The sequence below is a fragment of the Phalacrocorax aristotelis genome, chromosome 17, assembly GCF_949628215.1.
Source record: "Phalacrocorax aristotelis chromosome 17, bGulAri2.1, whole genome shotgun sequence".
Classification (NCBI taxonomy): domain Eukaryota; kingdom Metazoa; phylum Chordata; class Aves; order Suliformes; family Phalacrocoracidae; genus Phalacrocorax; species Phalacrocorax aristotelis.
In genome coordinates this window covers 9,125,218-9,143,744 of record NC_134292.1, presented here as the reverse complement: position 1 = coordinate 9,143,744, position 18,527 = coordinate 9,125,218, and the positions used below count along the sequence as shown (strand labels likewise).

Below are 18,527 nucleotides of genomic sequence, written 5' to 3'. Positions count from 1 at the left end.
GGCTCTGCACGGCATCCGTGGCTGGAAGGGCTCCGGGACGGTGCGGGGCCAGGGCCAGGCTGCTGACGGTGCTCCAGGCATTGCCCCTGAGAGAAACCACATTCGAAAGGAGAGAGTGGGATGCCCAGCCCAGGCGCCCGGAGGTCGACCGGAATCCAGGACATTTGGACAGCCGATTAAGGAAGTTTATATTAATTATAGAAATGTGCTAATACCCTGGGAAAGCCACCAACCCTGAAATGTTGTGCAAACACGGCACCGCTCTTCCTAAGCCACCACCCCCTTCTGCACGTCGGCACCCAGCTCCCCCAGCATGCTCAGCCCCACTCCACCGCAGCCTCCACTGTTCTACCCCTGCATCATACCTCTGCCAGGTCTCAGCTCCCTCGCTCCCACCTCCTCCGGTTCACGTCCCTGGGCCATTTTTTCACCCTCCCTATACATTTTAAAGCTGCCCATTTTAAAGCGCTGCTGAAAATCCCCAAGACATCCCAGGTAGGTTTGTGGCTGCACAGAGAACTGGAGGTACTGGGGCCAAGAGGCAGCACTGGGATGATGGGTCACTTTCTGAACGTGACCCAGGCTAGGAAGGGATTAAACTCATTCATATCTAAACAATAAATAATAATAATAATGTCATTTTTGCAGTGCAGTTCTTTCAATATGGGCTGATTAATGTATTTGTAACGAGCAACGGTAAAGATTTTCAAGCCGTCTAATTAGAAGGCCGTTTCCTTTCCAGACGTGCCAAAGTCCCTTTGGAAAAGGAAACGTGGCCTCCAAAGCTACCTCGGTGCTGTGGAAATGCTGCCCTGTGTCCTGAAGATTAATCAGATGCTCAGCTTCCCCAGGGCACCAGTGGCAGTCCCTGACCCCTGATGTCCCAGAGCCACCTCCTTGGTGCCTCGCGCTGAGCAAGTAGCCAGCGGCAGCCAGCATCGTGCAAGCTCTGCTCCAAAAGGCACCAAAAATCCCAGGAAGGCGCCGGCATGCGGAGCCATCGGTGGCAGCGACGGTGCCAGGGGAGAGTTAAACATGGTGGGGAGGAGAAAGGGACGGTGCCACCTTGCACGCACCCGTGCAACGGATGCGCGCGTGGGGCGGCTCATCCTATACATCACGGCGCCCACCACCCGTGCTGATGTACTTTTCCGTTTGTGTCTGGCATTCCCAGAAAACACTAACTTCATTATTGATTTGTGCTCATTTGTCATTTTTATAACCTGGCCAGCACTTCTACTGAAGGCCGTGACTAATTCCACTTCCCCAGGCTGGAAGGGGCGAGAGCCTTTAACTCTTTCAGGGCGGGCTCTGCGGCCTCGCTCCCCGCTCACAGGGCACCGACACAAACCCGCCGGTGTTCGGCGGGGGAGCAGGCAGGACCGAGCTGAGGAGCAAAGTGTGGGTCACTCGGGGCTGCGCTGGGTTTTGCAGCACCCTCCTGTTCCCTTCTCAGCCCGAAATGGCTGGAGCAGAGAGGCAGATGGTCCGGCGGCTGAGATGGAGCTGAGTGATGCTCACTGCAGGCTGTAGAGAGCTCGGGGAAAAAACGGACTTTCCAGCCATTATACTTTTACCAAAACAAACTGCCTCCCACCCCGGTTTGGAGGTGACCTGCACCCCCACACAGCCTGCCCAGGGTGCAGGTCTCAGAGGAGGGCAGGTTCCCCTGCCAGCGCCGGTGAGCATCCAGCCTCCAACATACACCCACGGGGTCAGCAAACTGAGCCGGGCCGTGTGTCCCTCCACCACCCCGGGGACCCCCCTGGCCGAACTGTCCCTCCCGGCCAGCAGATCCCTGGCCAGCATGCTCTGCTCTTCTTCAGGGCCAGCAAAGCCCTAGAGAAACCAATGCCAAAGAGAAGCAGCACCCGATAGCTGCACCTCCCAGCAAGCTCCTGGTCCCCAACGCCACAGCAGGCAGCGAAGGCCACCCAAGCCACACCAGCAGACGCTGCCTGCGCAGCCGCAGCCATGCCCATGGAGAGGTTATCCTCAACAGGGCACGAGGAGCACCTCCTGCTCATGTACCATGGGGCCCCCTCCAAGCCTTGAGCTGCTCGTGCATCCTCAAGCACCTTCTCATCAAAAGAAAACGCAGCAGCAGGACTTAGTCCTGGCCTTGGCACGCTCCGCTCCTTGGAGTCCAGCGAACAGAAGCAGCAATGTGTAAGGGACTCTCACAAATATCTACATACAAATTAAACTCCAAATGTTTTAGGCAGGTTGGAATAAAGCCTGTCCATGGCAATGGGAAGATTGTGCCATGATGTGGAGAGACACATGCCCTCCCCAGCTGAGCAACCAGCAACCAGTTACCAGGAGAAGACCCCCAAGTGCTGGGGAGGTGGATGGGACCAGGTCGCCTTCCCTCCTTTCAGGCACTTCCCAGAAAAAAGTCAGGATTGAACTCCCCGAGGAGAAGGTCCATTGAGTTAAATGCAGCACATGCTGTTTCCAAGGGGTGGGATATGGGGAGTACCAAACACGACATCTGCAATTATGGAAAGCCAGATAAAGAAAATCAAATCTCATGCTTCAGGGCATGGGTTGATGAGTACAAGGGTCAGGAAGGAATTTCTCTCCCCTTACACAGCAGTGCACAATTGGGTCAGTGCATTACCGGGTGGCCAAGACCTTGATTGTTTTCCCCTTTCCTTTCTGAAGCCCTGTGATGTTACCATTGTCAGAAGAGCTGTACCTGCGGGAGCAATGGCTTAACGCGGTGTGTCGGAGCCAACGCTTCTCCTATCACCCACCGTCCTAAAGCTCAGCATCCCCAGTCCCAGTCGAAAGATCGCACGAGGACCTCGCTCAAAGCCGGTCCTTTTGCCTTGCTGCTCTGACACCGGTCTGCACTGCTGCCTGCCCCCTCTCAGCCTTAATTAATTTTACTATAATCACCTAAATTATAATTAGAGCTCCTCTGAGTAAGGACCTTTTCTTCCCCTGTGTTTGTAAAGCGCTGTGTACACCTCTGGCACTATTTAAAAAATAAGCAGTAGCAATAAAGCTTGCAATGTTGGCTTAGAAAATAACTGTGCTGGAAAAGGGGCCGAACAGGGAGAAGCGAGCAAAAAGCACCAATGGTTTTGTTAACAGAGGTCGGGAAGCGTTTGCGGTAACAGTGGTTGCTCTCACTTTACGCCACGTCCAGCATCCTTTCTCTTCCTTAAGCAACTTCTCTCTGCTAAAACTTGCTTAGCTGGGAGGATCTAACCGCAGGGAAGAGGCTTGAGTTTCAAATTAAAACAAAGCGAGCAAACAAATGCAAAGATGGCCCGTAACATGTGTCTATCTGCATTCGACCCTTGCTAAGCCAGGCATTGCCAAACCACACACTTCATAATCCCGACAAACAGTTATTGGCCTTTCCCTGCTGCCAAGAAGCTATTTAGCAGTGATTCTACGTCACCAAGGGTGACATTTTTTAATGGGCTCTATATCAGTCTTATTCTGTGCCCGCTGCCGCCAGCAGCTTTCCACCGACCCCATGAGACCACACTTTGCAAATCTTACCAAATAGGGTTGATTGGGATTTTTTATCAAACAAGACCTATAACTAGTGCAACCCGAAGTATTAGATTAATTAACACTGACCACTCACTGGCGGCACAAATGTACCCAACTCTATCCACTGTGACCATCCACCCAGCACTGAACTGAGGGGACCTATAGCTCCATAGGTGCCATAGTCAGACAGCCAGGCTGGAGCATGGCACCTCTGCCCTCCTGCATCCAGGAACCCACCGGCGAGCCCAGCACGCAGATCAAGAGCCTGAGCCCACATTTGAGACCACATCTGGGGTGCTGCGGCCAGTTCTGGGCTCCCCAGTTCAAGAAGGGCAGGGAACTGGTCGACCAAGTCCAGCAGAGAGCTACGGAGATGCTCAGGGGATTGGAGCATCTCCCTGATGAGGAAAGGCTGAGGGACCTGGGTTTGTTCAGCCTGGAGAAGAGAAGACCAAGGGGGATCTCAACAATGCTTATAAATATCTGAAGGGCGGGTGTCAGGAGGATGGGCCGGACTCTTTTCAGCGGTGCCCAATGCCAGGCCAAGGGGCCACGGGCACAAGCTAGAACACGGGAAGTTCCACCTGAACATGAGGGGAAACCCCTTCCCTGTGCGGGTGCCAGAGCAGGGGCACAGGCTGCCCAGAGAGGCTGTGGGGTCCCTTCCCTGGGGACATTCACCCCCCGCCTGGACGCGGCCCTGTGCCCCTGCTCTGGGGGTGCCTGCTCCAGCAGGGGGTGGGACGGGGTGAGCTCCAGAGGTCCCTTCCAACCCCCACCGGTCTGTCTGTGACTCTGTGAGCCCCCTGGCCAGCATCACCCACCTGACCCTGCCACCTCACCATCAAGCTATATTTGGAGCTTAGTGCAAGACGATTTGTCCTAGAAAGGTGTAAATCAGCCAGAGGGTCGGTGCTGAACTCTGAAACCCACCGCTATCCAGCAAACCTCGCAGCTGTGCACCGCGCTGGCACATCTGTGGGGCAGTGAGTCACGTCTGCACGGCCTCCGGGATCCAGCCCTGCGCTGCCAGGGGAAAGGTGGAATTAAAGGTATGAAAAAGTATTGAATGGGAAATGGCGTGCCCAGACTTGGTCCCTACAATCCAGAAGCTGAGCCAAGAAATGAAAGCAAGCGCAGAAGGTTGGGATGGGGCAACGGGAGTTTCAGCATTGCAAACACGTTGCAGACAAGTGGGAGACTAATCTTCAGGGGAATGTTTGAAGGAGCCTGTGGTGGCTTGCTCAGGAAAAGAAAAAATAAAAGAAAAAGAGAAACAGTAATGAAAGAAAAGAAGAAAAAAGCAGCTCTGGAAGCGGCTGGGTGCTGTGGTCAGGCGCTGCGAGGGCTGTGTGTGGCAGCATCTCTCAGCAGCACGAAGAGCGCTGCCTCCCCACGGTGCGCTGGCGGGGCTGGACACGGGGGCCAAGACTTGGAAAACAAACCCAAAGGAAGCGGTGGATGAGGCCAGGAGCCCAGCGGCAGCTGTCGGGCGCGGGGAAGTGCACGCCGCTGGAGATCAGCGCAGGAGGACAGCATGGGGCTGAGGATGGTCCTGCCGGGGGGGCTGGCATGCAGCGATGGGGAGAGGAGGGGGCTGCACTTTGAGCTGGTTCCTGTCCTTAGCATCACTTTGCGCCCTCATGTCTGGTATCTCAGTTGCCTGCATGCCTCGATTTCTCCTGCAGGTGATGAAGCCACAAAGCCTCGCCTGCCCGTGTCCACCTCCCCATTCCTCAGCTCGGCAAAGCCACAGGCATGCCCGAACCCACCGAAACGCAGCGCTCACACCAAGCCAGGCAGCTGCGGCCACCACGCAGAGGAGCCTCGCTGAGATGCTCTCCTCCAGCAAACACCCTCCTGCACAGCTGATGCCGCCGTGCCCCGGAGCTCACGCAAGAGCAGAGAGGAGGACACAGCCCCTTCCCCTCCGGCCCCATCCAGGACACTCCCGGGCTGGCGGAGCAGCTCGGAGCAAGCTGGGAACAACATCAACGGTGCTGGGAACAAAGCAGCGGTTGTGTCATGGTCACTGGGAGAGCAGTTTCTTTTTTAAGTAGAAGGGCTTAAGGGGTTGTTTTTATCTTTTTGGTTTTTTTTTTTGTGGGTTTGCTTTTTCCCTTGTTAACCAAAAATGTCAACAAAACCAAGACTGTTCCCAGAAAAAGGACTTAAACAGATGAATTAATGTCATGTTTGGGGGGAAGGGGGAAATAACAATGGAAATTCTCAAAAGGTCTCATGTTGACAGTTTTTTTAAAAAAAAAAAAGTTTTGTATTGAAACAAATTCTTGTTTCTGCTCCTTTGCAGTGACATGAAACTCTGCAAAGGCTGAAATCAAAGCGAACTGTTCCAAGTGGTCCTTTCTGGATCTCTGGTATGTGTGGGAGCATGATGCTCCTGACTCGGAGATGTTTTCAAAGCCCCAGGGACTCCCAGGAGAAAGCCATTCCTCCACCCAGCCCTAGTCCTCTTTATCCTTTGTTTTCCCCTTTTTGCATTAAAAAGAAGCCAGGTAAGAGCAAGGATAGCACCAACCCAGCCGGGCGTCAGCTCGCACAGGGTGCCGGGCTGCAACCCCGCAGCCCCTGCAGGCAGGACACAGGCAAGGACCCCCGTTCCCAAAGCAAACCTCTATCCAACCTCACCACACCAACACGACCAAGTGCCAGGTGCTGCCCCTGGGGAGGAACAACCCCCCACACCAGCACAGGCTGGGGGGGACCTGCTGGAGAGCGGCTCTGCTGAGAGGCCCTGGGGGTGCTGGGGGGCAGCGAGGTGACCCTGAGCCAGCACCGGGCCCTTGGGGCCAAGGCGGCCAGCGGTGTCCTGGGGTACATGGAAAGGAGCATGGCCAGCAGGGCGAGGGAGGTTCTCCTCCCCCTCTGCTCTGCCCCAGTGAGGCCACATCTGGGGTGCTGCAGCCAGTTCTGGGCCCCCCAGTTCAAGAAGGGCAGGGAACTCCTTGAGCAAGGCCAGCGCAGAGCTGCCAAGGTGATCAGGGGCTGGAGCATCTCCCTTAGGAGGAAAGGCTGAGAGACTTGGGTTTGTTCAGCCTGGAGAAGAGAAGGCTGAGGGGGGATTTCATAAATACCTATAAATATCTGAAGGGTGGGTGTCAGGAGGATGGGGCTGGGCTCTTTCCAGCGGTGCCCAACACCAGGCCAAGGGGCCACGGGCACAAGCTGGAACACGGGAAGTTCCACCTGAACATGAGGACAAACCCCTTCCCTGTGCGGGTGCCAGAGCAGGGGCACAGGCTGCCCAGAGAGGCTGTGGGGTCCCTTCCCTGGAGACATTCACACCCCGCCTGGACACAGTCCTGTGCCCCCTGCTCTGGGGGTGCCCACTCACACAGGGCATTGGACGAGGGGGTCTCCAGAGGTCCCTTCCAGCCCCCACCAACCTGTGACTCTGTGAAGAGCTTGGGGGAACTTAATTCAACCCATGAAATACTTTCCCCAAACACCCTTGGGCCTGGGCTCCTCAGGGCTATGGATTTGCCCTCGTAAAGAGGGGTTGGTTCACCATCCAAACCCTGGAGGTAGGGAGGAGGTGACACATCCCCATGTCCTAGTACAGCCACCTCAGGGGCAGGACCTGGCTCTAGGAGTCCAGGTCCAAGTGAGTAGCTTCACCCAAACATGCTCTGACATGGCACAGTCTTGGGGACAGCAGAAGGTGACACTGGATTACTGAGCTCCAGAAGATTAAAAAGATCCCAAAAAAGAGAAGGAAGAACCACAGGCTGAGATGTGAGTCAGGGCTGCACCACTGCAAAGAGGTGTCCAGGGTCAGCCTGGGCAGGCTGGGCTCTGTAGCTCCGACCAGCATCGCAGAAATGGTGTTTCCCTTTGTTCCCCACCACCTCTCCTCCATTCCCAGGTTCCCGCAAGAGCCCTTAAATCTTCCATTTGCCACAAGCGTTGAGTCAATCTGCTTCAAATTACCGTAACAATGCTGGGCCCCAAGTGGACATGTAAAGTGTCTCAAATTTATTGTAATTTTAAGCCATCCCTAAAACTGCACAGACATTGCTGGAATACTTCCTCCTCCTTTAAGACCCTCCAATGACTCTGCAAGCCAGCAAGAGGGACGTGAGGACAGGCGGGAGAAGGAGATGACTGGAGCCAGCTGCCTTTGCACGGGGCTTTGCTTGCTGTGCTGGCCAGGCTGGGGCATGGGAAGGGAGCAGAAGGGCTCCCCGAGGTGATGCTGAGACAGGGGCAATGTCCCCTGGGACACACAGCGATGGATGGGGCCGAGCGGCTGCTGAACCCACGCTCCATCTCCTGCTTTGGAGGGGGAAACAGAGCGGGGCAGAAGTGCTTTTGCTGGGGGCAGGACCACCATGCATGGCTGAAAGCCTGCAAACGCCAGCCCCTTGCTGCCCAGCAGCTCCTTGGATGGAGGTGGTTTGTCCCAGTGCAGCACTTGGGAGAGCTCGGGATGCACGAGGGTGTGGCTGTGCCAGCAGGGCTGCATCGCTGCTTGCCTGCACCCGCTGCCCCTGCACCTCCCTGCATCCCTGCTGCCTGCACCCGCTGCCCCTGCACCTCCCTGCAGCCCTGCTGCCTGCACCCGCTGCCCCCTGCACCTCCCTGCAGCCCTGCTGCCTGCACCCACTGCCCCCTGTACCTCCCTGCAGCCCTGCTGCCTGCACCCGCTGCCCCCTGCACCTCCCTGCAGCCCTGCTGCCTGCACCCGCTGCCCCTGCACCTCCCTGCAGCCCTGCTGCCTGCACCCGCTGCCCCCTGCACCTCCCTGCAGCCCTGCCGCCTGCACCCGCTGCCCCCTGCACCTCCCTGCAGCCCTGCTTGCCTGCACCCGCTGCCCCTGCACCTCCCTGCAGCCCTGCTGCCTGCACCCACTGCCCCCTGCACCTCCCTGCATCCCTGCTTGCCTGCACCCGCTGCCCCTGCACCTCCCTGCAGCCCTGCTTGCCTGCACCCGCTGCCCCCTGCACCTCCCTGCAGCCCTGCTGCCTGCACCCGCTGCCCCCCACATCCCTGCCTGCACCCGCTGCCCCCTGCACCTCCCTGCATCCCTGCTTGCCTGCACCCACTGCCCCCTGCACCTCCCTGCAGCCCTGCTGCCTGCACCCGCTGCCCCCCACATCCCTGCCTGCACCCGCTGCCCCCTGCACCTCCCTGCATCCCTGCTTGCCTGCACCCACTGCCCCCTGCACCTCCCTGCAGCCCTGCTGCCTGCACCCGCTGCCCCCCACATCCCTGCCTGCACCCGCTGCCCCCTGCACCTCCCTGCAGCCCTGCTGCCTGCACCCGCTGCCCCTGCACCTCCCTGCAGCCCTGCTGCCTGCACCCGCTGCCCCCTGCACCTCCCTGCAGCCCTGCTGCCTGCACCCGCTGCCCCTGCACCTCCCTGCAGCCCTGCTGCCTGCACCCGCTGCCCCCTGCACCTCCCTGCAGCCCTGCTGCCTGCACCCGCTGCCCCTGCACCTCCCTGCAGCCCTGCTGCCTGCACCCGCTGCCCCTGCACCTCCCTGCAGCCCTGCTGCCTGCACCCGCTGCCCCCTGCACCTCCCTGCAGCCCTGCTGCCTGCACCCACTGCCCCCTGCACCTCCCTGCATCCCTGCTTGCCTGCACCCGCTGCCCCTGCACCTCCCTGCAGCCCTGCTTGCCTGCACCCGCTGCCCCCTGCACCTCCCTGCAGCCCTGCTGCCTGCACCCGCTGCCCCCTGCACCTCCCTGCAGCCCTGCTGCCTGCACCCGCTGCCCCCTGTACCTCCCTGCAGCCCTGCTGCCTGCACCCGCTGCCCCCTGCACCTCCCTGCATCCCTGCTGCCTGCACCCGCTGCCCCCTGCACCTCCCTGCAGCCCTGCTGCCTGCACCCGCTGCCCCCCACATCCCTGCCTGCACCCGCTGCCCCTGCACCTCCCTGCAGCCCTGCTGCCTGCACCCGCTGCCCCTGCACCTCCCTGCAGCCCTGCTGCCTGCACCCGCTGCCCCCTGCACCTCCCTGCAGCCCTGCTGCCTGCACCCGCTGCCCCCCACATCCCTGCCTGCACCCGCTGCCCCTGCACCTCCCTGCAGCCCTGCTGCCTGCACCCACTGCCCCCCACATCCCTGCCTGCACCCGTGCCGCCAGCAGCAGCACTGCCGGGCAGGTGCTGAGCCTCTGCCTGGAGTCAGTGTAATGTTGTCACACAAACTGCACCTGTGAAACTGTTACAAGAATTAATTGATCATATAAGTACAGTAATTGGAACTTGCAAAGCATAGATAATTACCTTTTATTAGTTCCTGTAGATAATCCATTATGCACTGATTAGGCCTAAGTAAGGATCTTATAGTCCCAGTTTGATTAATGGCAAATTATGGATATTAAACCAAACGGGAATAGATAATTCAGTACTTTCTTTCTTGCCTTAGGAGTACATCGCCCTTTGAGTTACGGTCAGAAGTTTCTGAGGTGCCTGATTTGTCCCAGGAGAAAGCCAGGCACATCCCAAGTTCCCACCTGATCCGACCGTGGTCCCTCCCCCATGGCAGGTACCAGCTCCCAACACTTCCCAGCGGCTCAAGAGCCACCAGCTTCAACCTCAGCCACACGCTTGCCCACTAACAGCTGCATGTCACGCGAGGCCTTACCAGCTCCCAAACCTGTTAATGGCTCAGAACAACTTGTCATCATCCCGTTCAACCCAAGGCAGCACAACCTCTCCCAAGCACCTCACCCCCCAACTCAGATGCTCTCATTTCCACAGGTGCTCAGACCATATATTTATTTTCCACTATTCTCTGCCCGAGACAGTGTATTGATAGGTATTTTGTGCCTGCAATCCCTCGACTGCTGGTCCTGCCCGGCCCTCTGCCTGGCTTGGAAGGACCATCCCTGAATTGGAGTCACCGTGTCCCCTACAAGAGGGCTCCTCAGGGGGATGTGCCCGTAGCATCGCGGTTCTGCTCCACTTACCATCGCTCTCACACCCTGTTTGCAGAGCAAGGAGCACCACAGCAGGATGGGGGCAACCAGACAAAATCTGCCTGCAGGCTATAGGAGGCTTTATTTAAGAGGAATTAAAAAAAAATAAAATGCTGTGATTATCTCGGGCCACTCTCCAGCTGCCACCCAGAGACAGAGGGGGGGGGGGCATTTTTCAAGTGAATAAACAAACCTGAGCGGATATGAGAAGCTGAGGCACAGGGACAAGATTCCTCCTTTCTTCCTGGCCAGATAACCCCACTATCGGCACCGTGGAGGGGAGGAGGAAGGAGAGGAGGAAGGGAGGAGAACAGCAAAAGTGGACAAGGCGGGAAAAAATACCCAGCGGAGAAGCTGGCTGGAGGGAGCACAGGAGCGAGGAGGCTGCGTTCAGCGCCAGCCTATTCATCCCGCACGCTCCTGACTGCCAGGGCTGGGAATGAATGAGATTTACTGCCCATTAAAATAAAGCCCTTTCTGTAGTTTATAAACAATGTTGCCGCTCGGTGGGAGGTTGGACATTTTAGTTCATTAAGCAGCAAATAATCTCTGTCACTTTTTATTTTTAAGTTTATTTACATGTAGGGTTTTTTTGTTGTTTTTTTTTTTACTCCTTCCTCCTCCTCCTCCTGCCGCCCCCGCAGCTGCAGGCACTGAGCTTCTGAGCTGGAGCACCGGCCGCTGCTGAGCCGGCAGCAAAGGAGTGTATGTGCACAGAGCCAAAATGCTGCTCCGGACCCTGAGCTTGCTCCTTCTGTGGCCATTGGCCAAGCCACTAAAATAATCCTGTTTATATATCAAATATATTCCTTAGAGTAAAAATAAACTTATTTCTGCCTAAAAACCAGGTGTGGGTGAATGGGGTGTCGGAGCAGCACTGCTGAGGCACAGAGGGAAGCTCAGCAGCTGTCCTGGGAACCAAGGGCAGAATTGAGCCCTGCCAGAAACATCAGCAGTGACCACCAGACCCCACTGTGGCCTGGGACAGAGGCCCCAGTGCCGGGCAGCCCAGTGCGGCGCATGGAGATGCCCAGCGGGAATGCAGACTGGACCAGTTGCCCGAGGCTTCTGGGTTAGGGAGCCCATAGAAGACCTCTCCTTGGCATTACAGTAACACTCTGCATGTCTGCCTAGAAACGCCACCCCTGCCTGGGAGCCTTTGCTTGTGCAGGGAGATGCAGGGCAGCGCTTTCTCGCAGGGGTGGAGGTGGCACACAAGGAATTGCAGGAGGGTGCACGGGGTGACGCCAGTTCCAGCGAAATCCTCGCGACACCTCCAGCTGCGCGTGGCTGCGAGCGCTGGCCCCCTTCCAGCAGCCGGCGGAGGCAGCGGGAGAAGCTGCCGGCCAGCACTCCCCAGCCCCTGGCTCCGCACCAACATGTTGCCAGCAAACTCCTCCAGCAGCGGAGGGAAACCTGCACGTCAAGCAGGACGCTGCCGGCTGCTGACACTGACTGTTCTTCAAGGCTATGGATGCTCGAGCCCTCTCTACCCTAAAAACACCCCGGTGCAGGGTGGGTGCCTCAGCGGAGGGGCTGTGGTCCCCTCTCCACCTCCAGCATCACGCAAGGCAGGGAGGGAATGAGGGCATCTGCGAGGGCTGACACCCAATTTAGTCTCCAGCAGCCTGTAAAGGTGCTGTGACGGTCTTTTGCAAGAGGATGTGAACTCGCTTCTCAGCTGAACTACAGCCTGGGTCACGGACACCCTCCTGAACTGTACTTCCACTGCAGCGCTAAGTGGCTCCGCATCCTTCCCCGCTTCCTCCAGGCGACACCACCGCGCTCGGCTAAACCCCGCCGTGACTCAGCCCCGGCACCGCTGCGGCTCCCTGGTGGCCAGAAGAAATCCCCCCTCGTGTTATCTAGAACCTAAAGCACTTGAGCAGACGGCGAATGTGCAAGCCATTATATCATTCACTCACTATCAAAAGCTCACACAGTGGCACTTAATTACAGCCCCGGAAGCGCAGGCTTCCTTAATAAATCAAAGAAATAAAGTCAGGGATGATGCACTGAACAGAGGGGGTGGGGTGGGGGGAATAAAGAGCTTACAGTTTCCCACTGTGTGTCCCCTTTAGATAACAGATGCTCTCTTCTTAACCTCTCGCTTCATCAGATCAGCTCCAGCTGTGTTTGGATCAAGTGCACAGCCTGGCCCACGTCCAGCCCGCCTGCTTCCCCGCTCCGGTGCCAGCTCCATCCCTCCGGCTCGAGGGCTGGCTGTGCTGGGGTGGCAGGGAGGAGGGGAGCCACCGCCAGGCCAGGCCTCTTTCATTATGCACATTTTACCCTATTCCTGCTCCCAGCAACCCAAACTCCTTCATTAGAGCATCTCTGGGACTCTCAGAGAGCACTGAATGCCTGTCCCATCAGCACCCTGACACCGTCCCTGGCCAGGCTCCTGGGGAGGGCACAAGCAGCCTGGGAGCGGGTCATGTCGCAGAAGCGATGCACAGGTCACGTTTTCCCTTGCAACCCCCACGAGCAGCCCACGCCGGCGTAACAGCCAAGAGACGACACTGTTAGTAAACAGCTTCCAAAGGCTGCGCTGATAGCTCCGCATCATCTCGGCCATAAATCACGGGAGAAGCCCCCCGGGACGCCCTCCGCTCCCTGCCTCGGCGCGCACCACCCACCTCCCTGTTTATTTGTAAGTGTCACCTCCTCCCTCCCACTGGCGCGCAGCCCGCTGCGGGAGCGCGGTGATGAATGGGGCTGCAACAGCATTAAAAGGAGATCCCTCACGGCAGAGCCCTGCCAGCCTGTGCCGGCGCCGGGTGCGAGCAGTCCCCCGTGCCGGGCTCCCCCTCGCCCGCAGCCGCTGCACCCGCACCCACCGCCCCCAGCCTCCGGCACGTCCCCCCGCGGGAAGGCAAGCGGTGCCGGAGGGCTGGCAGAGCCCACGTCCTCTTACCCGCCTGCAAACGTGCCTCGCAGCCCAAGGTCCTTAGCAGAGATAAAGCCTTTGAGAAATCCCACTGCTCCTAATCCTCCAATAGCACAAAAATAATGAAGCATTATCTCATCAGGCCTTAACCCAGTAATTACCCGGGGGATGGCTTAATAAGGAAGGGACACCCACCTGCCAAATACAGCCTAAGCCTGCCTCCTGCCCAGTTACACAACACAAGGCTGGGCACGGCGGCACGTGCATCCTTCAGCCCTCTCGGACCAGCCCAGGCAGGGAAAGGGGAGCAGGAGCAGCCCTGTCCCCAAACCAGAGGGTTTGAAGGAGCCCAGATGCCCATGACACCCAACTCCTTCCCCAGAGCAGGGGCCACCACTGCCCCAAACGTCCATCCCAGGCCCAGCTGGGATGAGACAAGCCCTACCACACAGAGAAGGCGTCTACCCCCAAACTCCTTTAAATTACCCCAAAATCTCAGCCGCTGCAGTGGCTCACTGAGGGAAGGGCCTGCTCACAGGCACTCCGCACCGCCCTCCCCTCGCCAGCTCTGCTGACGCCATGCCTCCTCCTCCTCCCCATACCCCACATCCTTCCTGCCAGCCCTCCCCGGGCACACCGTGACGCTCCAAACGTGACAGGGGATGGCACCGGGGAAGGCTCAGAGGTGCGTTTAAACCCCACCCTGGCAGCCTGACCTCCAGGAGCCGGAGGACGTTTCTAGCTCATCCTGCAAGATGGACATCTCACCGCGATGGCCCAAATCACGAGCAGCTTGAGAAAATCTTAGCCAGGGACCACGTGTCCTGCCCCGTTAATGAAGCTGGAGCGTGAAAAGTGAGCTGGTCGGAGGAAAGCGCTTGGGTTACAGCTCGGAGCAGCCGCCGCGGGGACAGAGCGGGCTCTGACAGCTCCTGGCTGCTCCCTGGGCAGCGATATCTCCAGATCTTTTACAAATAAATATCATTGCTCATTATCTCGGCATTAATGCTGGGCGAGATGGGTACTGAGCTTTCTCTCGCTAATCTAAAACGGATGCCAGCGTTTCTATTATTAATCTCCCAGGTCGCGGGCTCCCTCCCCCTCCGCCGGCTCTGCCACCGCCACCCCCTGTCCCCACGGGAGGAGATGGGCCAGTGGAGCAGCTCGACAGCCCCTCTGTGCTTGCTCACGCATGACCCAGCAGCTTCGCTCCCCGGCTGAGCTACGCTGCTCCTGGGGGGGTAACACCTCCTCTGATGCCGGAACCAGCATTTCCTGAGATTTGATTTCTCTAAACCCATTTCCACCTGCAGTTGCAGCGAAGATGAGCAAGTGGCAGTGGGGGCAGCGGCGGTGCCTCCCTCCACGGCAGCACGGGGCACGAGGGCCTGCAGAGCCAGGAGCATCTGGGAGGGCTTGCATCAAGCTTTTGGCTCAAAAAGGCCAGTGCCTGCTGAGTAGCTATCTGCTAAGCAAGGGCTCTAGCCCCAGGGAAAGTCTTACACTGGGAAAATCATCTCATAGTATCACCCCTCCACCTGGGCTTTCTAGCAGGATTTGAAGTCCAGAGAGAGAGACAACCGAGACATGATGGAGAGCCAAGCCACAGACCTCCGCAGGGCATGGAGCAGGCAAGCACGGCCAGGCAAGCTGCCCTGAAGCAGCTCCTGTCCCCGGCATGGCCCTGCCTTCCTTGTCCTCTGCAAAAACCTCCCCACACATGCAAAACCAAGACCAAATACACTCGGTGTTTGTGTCCACCCCAAGCTAGCGCTGCTCAGGAGCTCAGCATCCCGATGGCCTCAGCATCCCGATGTGCCACGCTGACCAGCTGCTGGAAGGAACCGAGAGGGTTTGAGTCCCACACCCTGCCGTATCCCGGGCTCCTGCTCCAGCACGGCGCGGGGCCAAGCTGCTGCAGGACGTGGCCCGGCAGGGCAGAGCCAAGCATTACCCCGCTGCCCCACGCACATCAGCATCTCCAGCAGCTGCTTCCTCCCAAGCCAGAAGATACCGAGTCACTGCCACAGAGCTGCCCGGCTCATTCTCTCCTCCTCCTCCTGCACCAGAGGTACTGCAGGCACTTTTGCAATACAGGACCCAGCAGCGGCAGCAGCTTCAGGACAGGATGGATGTCGGGGCCGCCAGTCTCCAGCCCACCCCCAGGTAAACGCAGCGCTTCCCACAGCCCGGCAGCAATCCACACTGTGGATTTAATCACAGTGGTGGGTATCACGGTTAGACGTTGGCTTGCTCAGAGGAAGGAGAAAGTAGTGGAAGAGCTGAGCACGGGGGCTGACTGAGGGTGAGCCGAGCCTGCCACGGAGCAGGGATGGTTTAGCAGACCCCGATGATATCGGCTCATCCCCACTGCCTACAGCACGCAGCAGCCCCAGTGCCCAGACGAGCCCCACTGGATGTCGGTCTTACACACGGAAAGTCCCAAAAAGTCCCCAAAGTGCCAACACAGAAAGTTTCCCTTCCCAAATCACACACAGAGGGACCAGGTGAGAAGCCATAGCAGCTTTTCCCATTTCCCCAGGAGGAGCAGGCCAGCTTTGTGAGGGGTGGATGGGGCTCGTGCTAAGGGCACCTGCCCTGTTCCCACTCCAAGCACCACGAAATCATCCACCAGAGCCCCAAGACATGGCAAAGTGACAGCACCCTTTACCCTCCGGTCCCAGGCCAGCTCCCCTTCCCTCCCTTTCCTTCTCCTTTTTAAGAGAACAATTAAACTTTAGCCTTTTTATCATCCACACCAGACCCCAACCGTGGGGTTGCTGCATCCTCCCCGGCCCCTCACCCCTCCCGTCACATCTTACCCGTGAGAGGGGGGCGACCCCCAGCCCCCAGCCAGATTACGGCAGTCCCTGCAAGACAAGGGTGCCTTGTGCCGGGCACTTGCTCACCAAGGGGGGACGTTTGCCTGCGTCCCCTGACGTCACGCAGCCCACGTGAGGAAATGAACATGGATTTCGACATCCTTTGGTTCATCAGCTGCTCATTTCAACATCCCCACGGTAAACCCTCAAAAAAAGCACACCCTCTCACTCCCTCACAATCTTCCTTCTGCTAACTTGGCTTTACCCAGGAAAGCATTTGTCACCTCCAAATAAATATTTATTAACCAAATTGCAGGTGTCTGGGGCTTCCCACCTCCTCTGCTTTCAGCGGCACTAACACCAGAGCTCTGCTGAGCGCCCAGATGTCAGCTGGTAACAGCTCCGGGAGCGCTCCTGCCGCCTCCTTTGAGACTGGCATTCAAATAACTTCTCAAATCTTCCCACTAACCTCAGCGGGAACAGCCTGGTTTAGAGACATCGCAGAACAAGCAGATGCTGAGGGTGAAAGATGAAACAGCAGTGGTGGGAGGGAGCCTTCCTCAGGCTTTTTCTCGCTGTAAAGTCTTGGACAGATAAAGGGGAATGCAAAGTCCAAAGCCGAGGGCCAGTCCCGAAGGACAGACCACCCGCAGCCCAGCTACCGCAGGTGTGGAATAAAGACCTGGATGGCAGCATCACCTCCTTTGTGCTTTGCACCAAATCCAAAGAATCCTGTGGTCCTCTGCATCCCCTGGGCAAAGCTTCTTGGAGGGACAGACCCCCAGTACCGAAGCACCCTTCACCAGCTCAGGGGCTTAAAGAAATGTCTGCAACCCAGCAGCACGCTGGACTTCTCGGCTTTGGAAATGCAACCCCAGGTCCCAGACTCCGGAGCCGCACAGGAGGTGAGGGGGACACCCAGGGAACACAGCCCTGTGTGCAAAGCCAGGGGGGTCCGTCTCTAAGAGAAGCTCATCCAGGAGAGCCAGGCCAGGGCAGACCATTGCTGCGCTCACGTGCTCCTCGTGGAGGAAGACATGGAAGAAGATGGGGCAGCAAGAGGCACAAGGGGAGGTTCAGCCAACATCTTCCTAAAGCCTCAGGACCTGCAAGAGCACCTGTGGTTTAAGTATGGGGGTGAGCTCTGCACCCCAACTTGTCCCCAAACTTGTAAGAATTGGGGAAGGGGAGACAGAAGTAGCTGTAAATGGCGCTGGTTCCCCCAGCAGTGACCTGCGAGGGGCCAGCCTGCAGCCCTGGCAAGGGGGGACCCGACGGCTTCATGCCATGTTGCTGCAGGAGAGCAGCGCCTCGCCGGAGCGGACGCACAGGTTGGCATGGCTGGCCGGTATTTCCTGCCGACGAGGCCAGGCCAGCAGAGGCCAGGGTGATGCAGAGCCAGCCAGGCATGTGCAGGCTCTGCGCAATGGGAAAGCAGCCTAGAGAGGGGCTGCAGGGTGATGCTGGTGCTGGATGAGGCCCCAGAGACCAGGAAAGAGCTGCATGGAGGGGGGGCTGCACCCCTGCAACGAGCCACTGCAGCTCTTTGCTCCCCGGAGCATCAAGTTCACCCAACACCAAAGCAAGAAAAAATGAAACTGCAAAGAGCCAAAGGAAGAGGTGAGGGAAGGCGGGGTGCGGATGGCTCCAGCCCAAGGAAAATGCCCTGCAATTCATGTAGAAGCTGCAGGATTTAATTATCAGCTTGCTTTATGGGGCAGGGATGTGCTGGGAGCCTGTCCCTCTCTCCCAGTTCTCCCTTTCACCAGGCTGGATGTTGCCTCCCAGCGCCGCCGGCTGGGGCTGGGGCTGCAAAGGGAGCCAGAGGTTGCAACACCCTGAGGATTCCCCCATCTGGACTCTGCCTCACCGGGACAGGAGAAATAAAGTTAATTTTAGGACAGTTTATTGTCATTGTTTCTCTGGGCAGAGCCCAAGGTCCCTGGTTAAACCAATGGGGCTGTATTTGCCCATTGACTTGCCAAGTAGCTACCAGGACCTCATTCAGTAGGAGGCCTGGGACTCCAGGGTCCCCTTGCTGCTTCTGACCCAGGTTTCCTGCCCAATTTCTTGGGGGCTGTGCACCCCCCATCGCTAGGAGCACAGCGTCAGCCAGCCCCGTGTCTCCGTGGGCAGGCGGCAGCTCGACCCGCTTTGCGGAGAGGACGGGGAAGAGGCTGTTTGCCTGCCAAGCAATGTGCCGCCCGATTCTGCAACTAAACAAAAGTAGGAGCCACCTGCTGGGATAGTTCATCCCAGAGTAATGGTGGGGTAGATTTTAAAAATACTCTTGAAAAGAGTTTCATCATCCTGCATGCTCCGTGGTGGCGTGGGACCAAGTGATGGGTTTCCCA

The 18,527-nt window shown here is 57.9% G+C and overlaps 1 protein-coding gene across 2 annotated transcripts in view; it reads right to left on the bottom strand.

Annotated features, from left to right (window-relative positions):
* The window catches only part of RXRA (retinoid X receptor alpha), a 124,639-nt gene that overhangs the window by 61,281 nt on the left and 44,831 nt on the right, over positions 1 to 18,527 (bottom strand). Inside the window, exon 1 of one of the 2 annotated variants that reach the window (XM_075112368.1) lies at positions 13,379 to 13,399. The exons of the other annotated variant lie outside the window; for it this stretch is intronic. The gene's annotated coding sequence lies outside the window, so the exon portion shown is untranslated. Of the gene's footprint in view, positions 1 to 13,378; positions 13,400 to 18,527 lie in introns of those variants that run through there. 2 annotated transcript variants of the gene reach the window in all.